Below are 15,338 nucleotides of genomic sequence, written 5' to 3' on the forward strand. Positions count from 1 at the left end.
AACTGGTGTTAAAACGTATTCCACGAGATAATGCGAACGACATTAGTCAACGAGGAATGACTGAAAACAAGAAAAACGACGTGTTTCTTGGATTGCGTAACTGAGCCTCGACGGGAATGAATAATTTAGTTTGAGAAGTTCAGCTGTACGCGGAATTAACAGCAGAAATCGGGCATAAGGAACGCTGTGGAATGACCGATTTTGCTCGCAATAACTAACTACATAAAACGACTTAACATAATTACGCTTTTTCAATAACGAAGTACCGGTTATAAACCTCGCCCTGAATAAGCAATGATACTGCTCTCTACAATTTTCCACGCAAAGATAAGAGCAATAATATTACGTATAAATACGTGGCAAAACAGCTGTTTTTAAAGATAAAAAGTATAATATCGTAATACATTATGAAACAGGTGGAGCGGTAAAAATATGCGAAGATCGATAAATGTACGATTGTGCAAAAACAATGAACGGTGTTCGGCTCGCAAAGAAAAAATATCTGTTTACAATATTTAGCAAAAGTTGGCGTTTGGAAGATCTCACATATGGGCGTGGGACGGTATAAAAATACATCAGATGTGCAAGGGAAACGCACTGAGTGAAACGAAATGACAAAAAACACGCTGTGACAATAGAGCGAAAACACACACAGTATTTTCTAATGTTTAGTAAAGATAAATGGAGACGGAAATTGATAAAAGTATTTTTTAATATGTTGCGATAAAATATTTGGAATACGTTCATAGAATTATTGATCATAAACAGAAAAAACGGGTGAATGGAAACTTGAGCATTAACAGCCGGGTTGAACCGGGTTGCGGTCCCGTGGCTAGTGTCGCGGACTCACGGATCAGAGGTCCAAGGTTCGCACCCCGCTCTGCCACAATTTTCCCATTTTCTAATAGCGAGTTATTTACAACTCGTTGAAAATGCCCCCCTCAATTAAAATATTCGGGTAACTCATAAGAACGCAAATATTGCTTTTAAAAAAAACTGTTTTAAAAATGTAACTAGTAAGCGGACACAAGAAAATGTTAATTAAGGGTCGGTAAATTTTTTGATTTTTGGTCTGCCTATAAGGAATTGCTGGCGGCAATAAGTCCGCCATTCAACCGTGTATACTTTTGTTTTATTATTTTATATTAATCACATTGTATATATTACGATTATTTTATATAATTATTATTGTACTATGCATAGGACAAGCGGTTTCAGAAAGTTAAAAGCACTTCAAAATATTATACAAAATCCAAATACGTTATACTTTATTGCAAATTTAACTTTTGTTTATTTTATATTTTATTTTATCAAATTACGCTTCAATTTTATCTACAATGTAAAATTTAGTTTTCTGTATAAAATAAGTGATTTTTTAAAAACATGTTCAATTACCGGCTACCGACGAAGATATATTGAATTTTCATACAAAAATACACACTCTCACACATAATATCGATGATAGTTTATATCGTCTCGATATGTATCGATGAAGATAGCATTCACAATTGCGACTCAGGGACTCGATTATGATGGGAAGATAAAGACGTCATACCTTCACCTTGATGGTATAGTTGTAGATAAATTCTCTCTAGCGATTACGAAGATACACTATCGACCCCCCACCTTCAAGTTTTGGGTAGGTACATAGATATGAAATAAGGGGAAGCGTACGTCACGGTACACATATCTATGTACTAAAGTGACAAAGCTTCAGTATGACGTCATAGTTGAAGATAAAATTCTCCCGACCGATTACTAAGATACGTTACCGATCCCCCCACCGTCAAGTTTTGATGTAAGTACATCGGTTAGTATCGACGGGTCTAAAACCCATCGATACGTTTATCTACGCATTTAAGGTGATGAAAATTTAGTTCCACCGAGATTTTTTTTATTTAATTACGATTTAATAAAAATTTTAATAGTTTTTGGGTTGGCAATTTTTTATCACATTCACAAAAATATGAGACAAATAAATAAATTTTGATGTCGAATTAAATTCTAACATAACTGTCAGTTTTGGAAACGAGTGGCTAGATGCATAAAATAATGTCGCTATATTCTGCACTATTAACGGATAAGAGTATCTAGGCGTAAGAAAGTTGCCACTATAAAAAATATTAGTTGTTATATTTATTCCGTCTGTTTTACTATCTTCCGGAGTTTACGTGTCGAGACGTTAAAGGAGCCGGCATAGTAATCACTCGGTAGATAAAGACAGACGATTATTAAGCATAACGTCTTGGTAATTGTCAAAAGTTATATAAAAACCATGTTCAAGCGAACATTTTTTGCTTGAATTGGGACTCATTGGAGTTTATAATTGCTTTAAAGTGAGCACTGCTTATCACAGAAGCCTATTTAAAATATAAATGAGAGATATTTTAAATGTTGATGACGTAAGGAACGAGGACTAAATTGTTGTGGTCATTCATTGGTTTGTTTCGATCATATAATGTCGAGATGACAAGTAGGTAGAACATACCGAGGTAGATATAGATAGAACAGAAGTTAAGTATACCGTCTCGATATAAACAGATGAAAATAGCGTTCATAATTGAAGCCCAGGGCGCCGATTAGAATGGGAAGTTAACATTTATCTTCAATTCAATCTACAAAGTAAAATTAAGTTTTCTGCATGAAAAACAGAATATGCATACACATTTTTCTTCTAAACATGTTCAATTATAGGTTACCGACGAAGATACTAATGTTCATGCAATAATATTAATTTACGTACACAAACATTGATTTTTCTTTAAAGACAGTCGACGATAACTCTGTTAACTTCCCATTGTAATCGGGGCCCAGGTGATATATGAGGGAGATATTCACTTTATAAGAAAAACACTATAACACTGAATCACAACAAACGATATATATATATTTAATTGATTTAGATTAGAATTTGACGAACCGATGGAAAAACTAAAAAAATCATACGATTTAAGACATTTTTGGTATATTTCGAGAAGAAACTCAAATCACTGCAACGCAATTAAAACGCGTAGGTTACGACAAGCAATTTATATCATTGTCCATACTTTTCACGATTTTCAAAAAGAATCGTCGGGTCTTTTGATCGGGCTCGCGTTTTAAGACGATTCCAGCGGGGCTGGAGAAAAATTAACGACGTTTGTTCGTCTTTAGAAGCGAAGGTGTACTGAGTCTGTTCGCTGGTGATTTTGATCGCCCAACTCCCTGGGTGGTTTCGAAGAAACCGCGCTGCTGGAAATATGGTCAGATTCCGCGTAGCGCGCCCGGGCGGTGAGTCGCGCTCTGCGGTCGCGGCGGGAAGGGCGGTGATTGGGTGACAGGCGATATCGCGGGCGGAGGAAGCCCGGAGTAAACACAGATAAACACAAACGGATTACAATTTAATGTGTTACATCAACAGAAAATGGAATGAACAAACGAATAAAACATTTAACTAGCACGCCTTATTGGGTCACGTAGGTACCTACTGTATTCGGTACGAATTTTGATTTAATTTCATCGATAAACCCCTACGGGTTACATACATTTAACAAAATATTTTTCCATTTGAAATTCACATTATACTGTTCGTGATAATATTTTTTATATCTTTTATATATTTATTAACGGACATTGTCCATGTATACTATTTATAAGGTTTAAATATTACAATAAAAGAATAGTTTAAAACATTAAAAAAAAAGAAAAGAAGCATTGACAAACATGAAGAACATCGAGACAAGATCTGGACTATTTGTTTAGTGTTCGTTTAAATCCTTGTAAACTTCAACCAAAAAAGTCCAGATCTTTTCTTGAGTTAACAATACGACAAAGGCGGGTCATTGGAGAATTTAGGCCATAGTTTGTTCTATGCTGATCGATGAACAGTACTTCATTGTTTCTCAATCTACGAGTCGGAATATTGAATTTTACTTGTCCCAGTAATGATGGAACATCGATTATACCATTTAGTATGCCGAACATATATATGGAGTCAATATAAGTTCTACGTTTTTGTGGACTAGAAATATTTAACATTGACTCTATTTCAGCATAAGAATAGTTATCTCTCTCTAGTCCGAGCATCCACGCTATTTTTCGAAGCAAGCGATGTTGGACTGATTCAATGTGATTTATGCGATTGACATAGAATGGAGACCAGACTACGGAGGCATATTCTAGAAAAGGGCGAACAGTTAAGCAATAAAGAGTTTTGATTGTACGGACATTAGTAAAATCAGAGGATATTCTGTTAATAAAACCAAGTAATTTCAGTGATTTATTTACTGTAAAATTTATTTTGTAAAGGTTGTCCGAGTCTGTTGCTTAGTTTTGTCTGGAAATTTATTGTATAATTTCAGTCCATGGTTTATTAGTCCCGACTGTTCTTTTAGAAGGTTGTATGTGATATTTTTTCTGATATTCTCGTATTGTGTCCATGTTTACTACAATTTTTTTAAAGTTTTAGTTCTTCGTCTACAATTACATAAGTGGCTAATTTATGAATAAATTTGAGGGAAGAATCCCTAGAAAACAAACTAGAAGGTTTAAAGAGTTCAGTTACATTAAAAAGAAAACAAATAAGTAACATACATAATTGTATTTTTGTTCCCGCAAGTCGAAGCTTGTCTGCGGGTTACATATTTATTTTGTTTAATTTATAAAAGGTAAGTACATAGTTTAATTATAAATGCAGAACATAATATATTTATGAGCACACTTAAATTTCACTTGCTGTTTTTAATAAGTTTTTGACTATTATTTTTTATGAATTTGGGTTTTTTTCCGAACGATTTTCAAACGGTATTACAATAAACAGTTTTGGTACTACACTCCCCATTGTTCTATCTCCATAGTAATTCTTCTGTCGTGGCACCGTCAGCTGCTGTGCCGATACTTGTTGGGTCACGATCTTTAATTGCTTAGTTTGTTTAAAAAGTTCTTTAGTTGCTGTTGGATAGGGAAGGTCATATACTAACTTTAATATTTTATTTTGCTGTCTTTGTAGTCTGTTTATGTCATTTTGATTTCCTGTTCCCATAGTAATTGCATAGGTATTTTAGTTTTTACATAGGCTTCGTACATTAGAATTTTTTCCGTTGTTGGAACAAAGTTTTTGACTAAAAAAAAAGGACTCGATAATGTCGCCACATTGCTAATTAAATTATTGACATTTATTTATTTATTTATTCATATTTTTTGCTTACAAACTATAAATAATAATAAAAATAATGAGACCTCACTGGGGTTTCCCGTAGCGAGGACACTATACAATATACTTTTTGAAAACTACATTTGAGAATAAACAAAGAGGACTAACTTTAAAAAAACGAAAAGAATTAACAAATATTCAGACAGTTTTAAAAACAAGGTATTTATGTACATCTATATTATTTATATTACAAAACACACAATGAAAATAACAAATACCTAACATAAGCTATACAGTTGTGGGGCAGTTGATTCAATATTGGTATGGGCGAATGAGAAAAGTTATTATACCTCTACGCAAACAGCGCACTAAATTTAGTGAACGCGCATTTGCGGTCGCAGGCCCTATGGCATGGAATGCTCTCCCAGCAGAGGTGCGAGGCTGTGAAAGTGAAGTGATGTTTCGGAAAAAACTTAAAACCCACTTGTTCTCTAAATCATTTGAATAAATCCGTAGCATGTGACAACAAAATAAATTATTTTAATTGAATTACAAATTTAATAGAATCACTATGTAAAGCGCCCTTGAGGTATTTTGTTACAAAAATGGCGCTAAAATAAGTTATAATTTTTTTATCTAGTTATTTACAACTCGTTGAAAATGGCCCTCAAAATAAAATATTTGAGTAAAATCACAAGAACGCAAATATTTATTTTATATATATATGTTTGATGCAGTCTCAGCGCGGAAACGAACCCGGAAAAGGGGTTCCTAGTATCAAAGTGCGCTGCTGCTACCTACTTTAAATTTTAAATTCATTTCAACAGAGAGGAAAACATTTTTGAGAAGGGAATATGGAAGTCTAGGCATTTACAGGGCTTATGACCTGTCATTGGCTGGTTTAAGTGGCCACTTTACGCACTGTGTAACATTCACCATTCTGCCCATGTTTTAACCTTCAAATTTCCTCAACTCTTCCATCTGTTGACTTTTGTGAAGTAAAAGAGCTGAAACCTTTATCACGTGGGCGAGATTCATCCGGCTGAACCAAATCACCTACTAGGCAACGCCTGAAAACAATTTTCCAATTTTTATACTTCTTCTTTTACCAGGTAGTGATTCAACAATGTTTGAGTATGTCCCTATAGCCCTGTAAATGCCTAGACTTCCATGTTCCCTTCTCAAAAATGTTTTCCCCCTCTGTTGAAATGAATTTAAATATGAACAACTCCCTAGGGAGAAAATCCAGCCGGTCTGCAAGCATTCGGACATACTCAAACATTGTTGAATTACTTTAAATTTGATTACAAGTTATTTCTGGCGTACCGTGAATGAAGTTCTGGTAGCTAATTCAGGTATTTTCTTCGAATCAAAAGACCATTCAATGGCGCAAAGTCGGCTATAGATTATGGCTTTCGGGAAAATTTATTTTCAGCGAAGAAAAAACACGTCTAGTACATTTTCAGTTCTCCGATTAGCGTCATGTTTACTAAACATTGACTTCATAAAATGTATTTATAAAAATGAAAATTAACATATTGAAACAGAGATGAAAACCATCTTAGAAGTGGGCCATTTACAGGTCTTATGCTCCGTCATTTAAAACGTTTAAGTTTGTAAGTGAAAATTCGTTTAAGTTTGTAAGTGAAAATTCGTTTAAGTTTGTAAGTGAAAATTCGTTTAAGTTTGTAAGTGAAAATTCGTTTAAGTTTGTAAGTGAAAGTTCATTGTAATTTATTATAGAAATAAAAGACGACTGTTAATTTAATTCACGAATTTGGAATATCCAGTGACCGGTTTCATCGCTTTCGCGACATCTTCGAGACTGGTATCTTTATTAAGGAGTTCAGTGTATTTATACAAAACAGGGGTAAGGATAGAGGATTCAAAATGATATTTATTTATTTATAAACGGACATTGTCCATGTATACAATTTATAAGGTTTAAATATTACAATAAAAGAATAGTTTAAAACATTTTTAAAAAAAGAAAGAAGCATTGACAAACATGAGGGACATCGAGACAAGATCTGGACTATTTATTTATTGCTCGTTTAAATCGTTGTAAACTTAAACCAAAAAAGTCCAGATCTTGTCTTGAGTTAACAATACGACAAAGACGGGTCATGAAAGTTAATTAAATAAAATTATTTCAATCTTAATTAACAAAATTATATTTTTTGAGTTAGCACATTAGGTGTAGATACGAGTATAATGCTATTCTGAGTTTAAGTATTGTATATATATTAGTTTTATTTTTAGTGTACCATTCTTCGTGAGTGTGATTTTTGTCAATTATGATTTCTGAATTATGATACTATGGTCATTTTGACTTGACATACTGCCTATGTTTTTTTTAAAAATTATTATTTTATTTTTTTTATCAATAAATTTCAAAAAAGGTACATGTTTTTTAAAATTCTATACATATCTACTTTACACATCTAGTAAAGGTTATCACTGTAACTCTCCAGAAAAAAAGACTAACTCTTGTGCTTGGAGAGTGACTTACACTGTTGTAGTTGTTTATTTATAAGAGTTTATATAATTTTAAATACGAGTACATGAGAAAAAAAAAACATAGGATATATAAATTCTTCTTCTAATTTTAAGATTATTTTAACTCTTGTGTGGCTGTGATGTCACACTAGTCGACATAGGACACAAGATTTGATATATCTCTCTTATCTTTTTAAATGATGAATTCGTATTTTTTGTAATCTTCAAATGGACGTTTTCACACCCGATTTGGAAAGTAAAATTTGTATCACTATGCTATATGTAAATACAAAAAATATTTAACCTTGCTACGCGAAGCATGAATGTCCGCTAATTCAGCAACACATATACAGATACCTTATACAAGACAGAGCACAAAGATAGAAGTCATAACTATAACGACTGAGACGCTGTTCTGCGGTAGGTGTCATCTAAAACAGATTTAGTCTTCAGTCGGTTAATGACAATGATGGGGGACGCACGCGCGTAACATGAGCGACGTATTTGTGATTTTCAATTTATTTTGCTATAACAGGATTAAATTATATGTTTATTCCCATTAATTATGGAAAAGGAGTTATTAAACAGTAGTCTCCATGTTTTCCATTTTTTTCAAATGTCTGAACTTTAGAATATTCCGTCTTTTCTAGTGGTAACACGATGTTACATCACCGCGCGCAAAGGAATTATTTACCACAGTCTTTTAAGAGTTAATAAAACTTATACGCAAAAATGTACTCTTGTTCTCCACTGCAATGTATGTATTATTATGTATCCTCATATATTTTCGACTAATATGTAATGATTTTTTAATTTTTTTTTATTTAATTTTAATTTTTCTTTCTCTTCTTAATTCATCTTTATTTTTGCTCCTTTCTATGTGCATTTCTGGCAAAATTGGCAGTTCACAGTGGAGTCCTGGTCCCGTTCCTGATGTATGGGAGCGAAGTATGGACTTGGAAAAGCAGGGATGAAAGTAGGCTGAATGCTGTCGAAATGCGATCTCTCAGGCGAATGTGTGGTAAAACTATGTACGACAGATGCACAAATGTTGAGATCCGTACATTATGTAAGGCTGAGACAAGCATTATCGACAAAATCAAGAAAGGAGCTCCGCGCTGGTTTGGACATGCAGAACGAATGGACAGCGAAAGAACGGCTGAGAATATTTACAATGCGAATTTCGATGGAAGACCGAGAAAGACATGGCATGACCATATCCAACAAATACTTAAAGATGGACATGTCAAAAGTCGGAATAATCGGCGCGCGTGCATGAGAAGATGTAGAGGAAGAATGTAGAGGAAGCGAGATCTGTATGCAAAGATAGAGTGTTGTGGCGTTCTATCCTCTCTGCCTACCCTTGCGGGGAAACGGCGTGATGGTTTGTTTGTTTATTTTAAGAGTTAATGTCTCAATGTAAAATGACATTACAGCACAGTTTGCAAAAGGGGTTTTGTAGCACAGTCTTTGAAGAGTTAATTGAAAATAACCGGAATATGACCCTTTTTTTTGGATTTCCACGTCTTGAAAACGGTATCGATATTATCATAACAAATTGCGAAGAATTTTGAAGAAACGCTGGCAACGTGGCCAAGCGATTTCAGTAAAGTCTTCCTACCTTCCCAGAGCGAAACACCCACGAACTGTGAGCAAACAGAATATATTGTTCGTTCGTCTTTCAGCTGATAAATTGTTTGACTTTCGATAAACCGATCAAAGAAACTATTTCAGATCCGTTTCGGGGAAAATTGGACGAAATAGCATTCCAAAAACATCCAACAATGTTTTGAGTATGCCCAAATGTCGGTGGACTGGCTGGATTTCCTCCCAAGGGAGTAATTCAGATCTAACTCTGTTGCAACATAGAGGGAAAACATTTTCAAGAAGGGAATATGGAAGTCCAGGCATTTATTTACAGGGCTTATGGCCGCCTATCATTGGCTGGTTTTAGTGGCCACTTTACTCAAAATCTACATTTCCTCAAGTCTTCCATCTGTTGACTTTAGTGAGGTAAAAGAGCGGAAACCTTTACTACGCGGGTGAGATTTATCCGGCTGAACCAATTCACCTACTGGGCAACGCCTGAAAACAATTTCCCAATTTTTATACTTCTTTAACCAGTTAGTTAATTCAACAATGTTTTGAGTATGTCGAATTTAAGATCTAAATAACTCCCCCTCCTCCAGCCAGTCTGCAAACATTTGGACATACTCAGAACAGTGTTGTTAAAATGGTGGCTGTATATCAACAAAAGGTTTTAATTGTCACACAAATCTAGTTCAGATTTTTGATAAACTAACAGTCAGGTAATTTATTTCAGGAAATAAAAAACTCTATTTTAGGATTTTTCGTAGCAAATAAGTAAGTAGATATTTACAATTAGTACCATATTTTTTTTCTGCAAAATAAATTATTTACAGTTTTCCATCATACTTTTCTTAGAACTGTATGTTATCTTATACTAAACTTAATTCCATCATATTTGGAGTTACCGTAGTTTACTTCTAGCGTACAGATACACATGTGAAACTGGTTCTCACAACGCGTACCTAAAAATCGTCATCATTATCATTTCCTTTCGGCACCTTATGGTACATAGGGTACTGCATTGGTACATCAATCGAAGCGTATTTTTAAAAAAAGAGATAGTTGCGTTCTTAGAATTTACCCAAATATTGAATTTTGAGGGCCATTTTTAACAAGTTGTAAATAACTCACTATTAGAAAATGGGAATCAAGTCGGGGTAGAGTGGGATTCGAACCACGGACCTTTGAGCCGTGAGTCCAAGACACTAGCCATGGTACCACAACCCGATATGATATATATCTTGATCATTTTTGTTAAATAAATACGTATAATCAATAGAAAAGGATTATGGACAGACGATAAGGAATGTAAATGCCCAGACATCAATACCCCATTCTCAAAAAAATCTTTATTTCTTTTGAAACACCATAATGTCAAACGTACGAATTTATTTACTTCATATTGATATAAGCGGTTCATTATCAGAGATATAATTTACTTTGAAGTACTATCAGATGGCGTTTGACGTCACGACGTGATTGGATCAGAGACTATAAAGGGGATTTTGCAAATAAATACATTTTCAAAAACTAAAATATATTTTAAAATAGAAAAAAATCAACAGAATATTTTTTATAATAAAGAAATATCACTTTGTTTTACACTTTTAAAGTAATAAAGGTCTTAGTCCAGTAAAAAAAATATTTTTTTGTTACTTATTTATTAGTAGCATAAAAAACATTTTTAAATTTGTAATTAAGAATTCCCGCAAAATCTGTCATTCAATTGGCCACGCCCCTAATACGTCACGATTCATGTTTATTTGTTCCCGACCATTCAAATTTGTTTAGAACATAGTCACGATTCTTGACGACACAACTATCGAGGCTAAACATGTCGCGTTTTTTAGTGACATATTAAAAAAAAAAAAAAAAACATTTCTCCAAAATACACATAATGATTTTGAACATACAATTAATTATTCGAAATCCATTTCATATATTTTTATCGGTATTCGTAGTACGTGATATTTCCCTACTGTGTTCTTCATTCGCCTGCACACAGAGATAGTGAATGTTTGTATACGTTATATCTTTAACCTTCGCAAATTCGATCACATAACCGAATACCGCACGCAACTACACTGGCCTAGTATCAGGCATAGAAGAAACATTCACATTTTATCACTTCTTCACAATATTTTAAATAATCTCACTTCGCCAGTATATCTGAGAGAGCTCTTCCAACCTCTATTACAGCGTGGGCTATCTCTTCGTTCTGGTAACGAGAGAACCCTTTCAATACCCATGTGTGTATGTGCAGTAAGAACAAGTACTGCAACAATACCATCAACAGGAACAACAGAGATGAAGAACATTTAAGAGAAGGTAATATGGAAGTCCAGGCATATCTACAGGGCTTATGACCTGTCAATGGCTGGTTTAAGTGGCCACTTTACACACTGTGTAATATTCATCATTCTGCCCGTATTTGAACATCTATATTTATTTAATTTTTTTTAATAAAAAAGAAATATTTGCGTTCTTATGATTAACCCAAATATTTAATTTTGAGGGCCATTTTCAACGAGTTGTAAATAACTCACTATTAGAAAATGGAATCAAGTTGGGGTAGAGTGGGATTCGAACCACGGACCTTTGGTCTGTGAGTCCGAGACACTAGCCACGGGACCACAACCCGATTTAATATTATTAATATTAATTATTATAAATCCATTTCGTATAGTTTTAGCGGTTTTCGTAGTGCGTGATATTTCTCTACTACAAAATATCTCAGAATTCAAGAAAATTCAGTCAGAAGCCGTAACATTTTGAATCAAAATATTGTTGATAAATTACCTGGTCCATGAAGAAGTATAGAAATTGAAAAAATAATATTTTCAGGCGTTGCCTAGTATGTAGGTGAAATAATTCAATTAGATGAATCTCACCCGCATAAATAAAGGTTTCAGCTTATTAACTTCACAAACATCAACAGATGAAAGAATTGAAGGAATACAGATGTTCAAATATAGGCAGAATGGTGAATGTTACACAGTGTGTAAAGTGGCCACTTAAACCAGCCATTGACAGGTCATAAGCCCTGTAGATGCCTGGACTTCTATATTACCTTCTCTTAAATGTTCTTCATATCTGTTGTAATAGGTTAATATAAACAGCTCCCCAGGGAGTTGAATCCAGTCCTTGTCTACAAAAATTTGGACAAACTCAAAATATTGTTCATCAACAGGAAGGCTAAAAGAGGTGGTTACTGAAGAAAATATCAAGAAAATCCTCGATATAGTTATGAATGATCGCCGAGTGAAGTTGCGTGAGATTATTGAAATGGTAAACATCTTATATGAACGTGTGTTCAACATTTTGCATGAACATTTGCATATGAAAAAGCTATCGGCAAGATGGGTGCCGCGTTTACTCAGTGTCGAACAAAAACGAGTTCGAGAGACCACTTCACACCAGTGTTTGGACATGATAAAGCGTAATCCTGTTGATTTTTGGCGTCGATTAATAACTGCTGATGAAACGTGGGCGCACCACTATACACCTGAAACCAAAAATCAATCGAAACAATGGGTGGAAGCTGGTGGAAGTGCTCCGAAGAAGGCAAAGGCAGTGTAATCGGCTTGCAAGGTTATGGCCACTGTATTTTGGGATGCACTCGGAATATTGCTCATCGATTAACTTGAAAAAGGATCCACAATCACAGGAAAGTATCATCGTGCATTATTGGATCAATTAAATGATGCAATCAAGGAAAAACGACTACATTTAAATAAGAAAAAGTGCCCTTTCTTCTAGACGACGCACCGGTTCACAGAGCATTAGATACGATGCTAAAATTACGTGGAATACACTTCGAATTGGTTGATCATCAATTTTACAGTCCAGATTTAGCTCCTAGTAACTTTGTCCTGTTTCCAAACTTGAAAAAATGACTCGCAGGAAAAAGATTCAGCTCAAACGAAGAAGTGATTACAGAAATTAACGCGTATTTTGAGAGGTTCCCGAAATCGTATTATTCAGATGGTATAAAAAAGTTATAATATCGTCTTACTAAGTGTGTCGAAGTAAAAGGAGACAATGTTGAGAAATAAATGGTTTTTGAAAAAAAAAGTTTTTTTCCTACTTAGGTAGCTTCATTTTCAATCCGCCCTCCTATGTATGTATGTATGTATGTATGTGTTTATGTGTGTACATGTTTGAGGGTAGGGAGGGTATGTGTGTGGTTATGTATATATGAGTATATTTGTAACATCAAATAACATTTGTAAAACCATTTTTATTTATTTGAAATTGTATAACTTCAAATGACTAAAAAACTTTAACAGTGAGAGCCACTATCCAAGCACAAGAGCTGGTCTCGTTTTTGGTAGGTTACAGTTTTAAGATTAACTCAATATATAAATGTAGATTGTAATAGAAACAAAACCGGTATCATTTAATGTAAGTATATTAATTAAGACTTTGAAGAAAAAAGTAACAATATATATATGAAAATCAGATCGAAAAAGACAGCCAAATAGGAAAAAAAATAATTACTAATGATACATCCTGTATCTTTGTTAATATTTAGATTATTCGTTGGATTTATACGGACAGGAATATATAGTAAATGCTTTTGATTTTTATCGCGAATAATGTGACTGAATATATTAATCATTTTGTTAGGACTGCTTTTCATTTTATGCAATCCGATGGTGACCTTATATTACGCATATAAAAATAAATTAGATACTTAGTAAAAAATGTAGTATTTAGGATATTAGAAAGCCTAAAAGTAACTCATGCTGACCGAAAGTAATGTCACGATACATAAGACACGCATCATGACATGTGGGATGGAAGTGAGAGCCGATACCAACAAGACAAAAGGTCTTCTCAGAGTGTCGTAATGCGAACCCTACGCTCCATCGCAGGCAGAGTTCTTAGAGATTGGATCAGAAAAGAGACAATGAGGTCTGTTTGTCTGGTGATGAAGTAAGGTGGGGAAGAAGCAGAAGGCGCTTCGGGAAGGATCGCGTGGACCGCATGGAATATACGAGACTTGAGAAAATTGCTAAGACTAAAAACCCTAGCAGCATGAGATTATAAGGAAGGCTGCCGAAAATATGACAGCTGGATGTCAGCCTCGCGGGACGGCCCGCTGTAAGAAACGGGTCATTCGATTTACACCAAGAGGGAGACAAAAAAAGAAAGCCAGTTCTCGCTAAGGTGTAAATACAAACTGAGTATAAGCCAGTTTTATCATAACAAGTTGATTTTATTGAAATAAAGGCAAAAAAAAATTGGGTTATCGTGAAAATGGACAAAATAATTGGCATAATAAAAGTAAGATAAAACAACCCAATTATCGAACTTACATTTTAATGGTGCAGCTGGCACATTTTAAGACGCAATACGTTAGAATATTTTCGGACCCTTAATATTAAAACATGGACGTGCTCAAACAACTTTCGAATACGTATTCGTTGTTGCAATTTTTAACCAAACCATAAAAGAAGTAAATTATTGTACTAAAAATTCATATCTACCACAGACTGCTGGCGAAGGTTCCTCGTCTTCAGATTCCTGCCCAAAATTATGGACAGTTGTCGGGATAACCGCGTCAAACGATCCATTTTCTTGTTCGTCTTCATTATCTTCAACTTTTACAGGGTCTTCATCTTTGAAAACACATTCCGCTTCTGCGTCTTCAAAACGGGCAATTCTTTAGATGAATCGATTTCGTCGTGGACATCACCGTTTTCTTCACTGGTTTCAACTTCCAGTACTTCCGCAACATCTGATTTGGATTCGTCGTTTTGTGGATGATGTAAACGATAAATTAAATCAATGATAGTTTCTTTTCCATTAACTATTACTCCATCGACATGATCATTCAAGTCTTTGGCAATTATTTCAAAACCAACATCTGCATTTTTGGCTTCACTGGATCGATCGATAACATTTTCATGAAGTTGTATATTAGATTCTGCGTTTTTGATAGAAACGTCGATGGCGTTATCGTTTGAATAGGCTTTATTATTGTTGATCTTTTGTGCTTCTTCGTGTGTTTCTTCTGTTTTATCGACACTGAATTTAACATCTTCTTCGTCACGTTTAACTATATTCTTTTGCGATTCTACACTTTCATGAGACTTGTTATCACTTTTACCAA

The 15,338-nt window shown here is 34.4% G+C and overlaps 1 protein-coding gene across 1 annotated transcript in view; it reads right to left on the reverse strand.

Moving 5' to 3' along the window:
* The window catches only part of LOC148285812 (uncharacterized), an 82,682-nt gene extending 67,345 nt beyond the window's left edge, over positions 1-15,337 (reverse strand). The window contains exon 1 of the mRNA XM_088242891.1: positions 14,713-15,337. The gene's annotated coding sequence lies outside the window, so the exon portion shown is untranslated. The remainder of the gene's footprint in view (positions 1-14,712) is intronic.
* Between the last annotated feature and the right edge of the window lies 1 nt (position 15,338).

The sequence above is a fragment of the Micrasema longulum genome, unplaced genomic scaffold (assembly GCF_059751315.1).
Source record: "Micrasema longulum isolate JH-2025_06_02 unplaced genomic scaffold, ASM5975131v1 h1tg000003l, whole genome shotgun sequence".
In the NCBI taxonomy this organism is placed as follows: Eukaryota; Metazoa; Arthropoda; class Insecta; order Trichoptera; family Brachycentridae; genus Micrasema; species Micrasema longulum.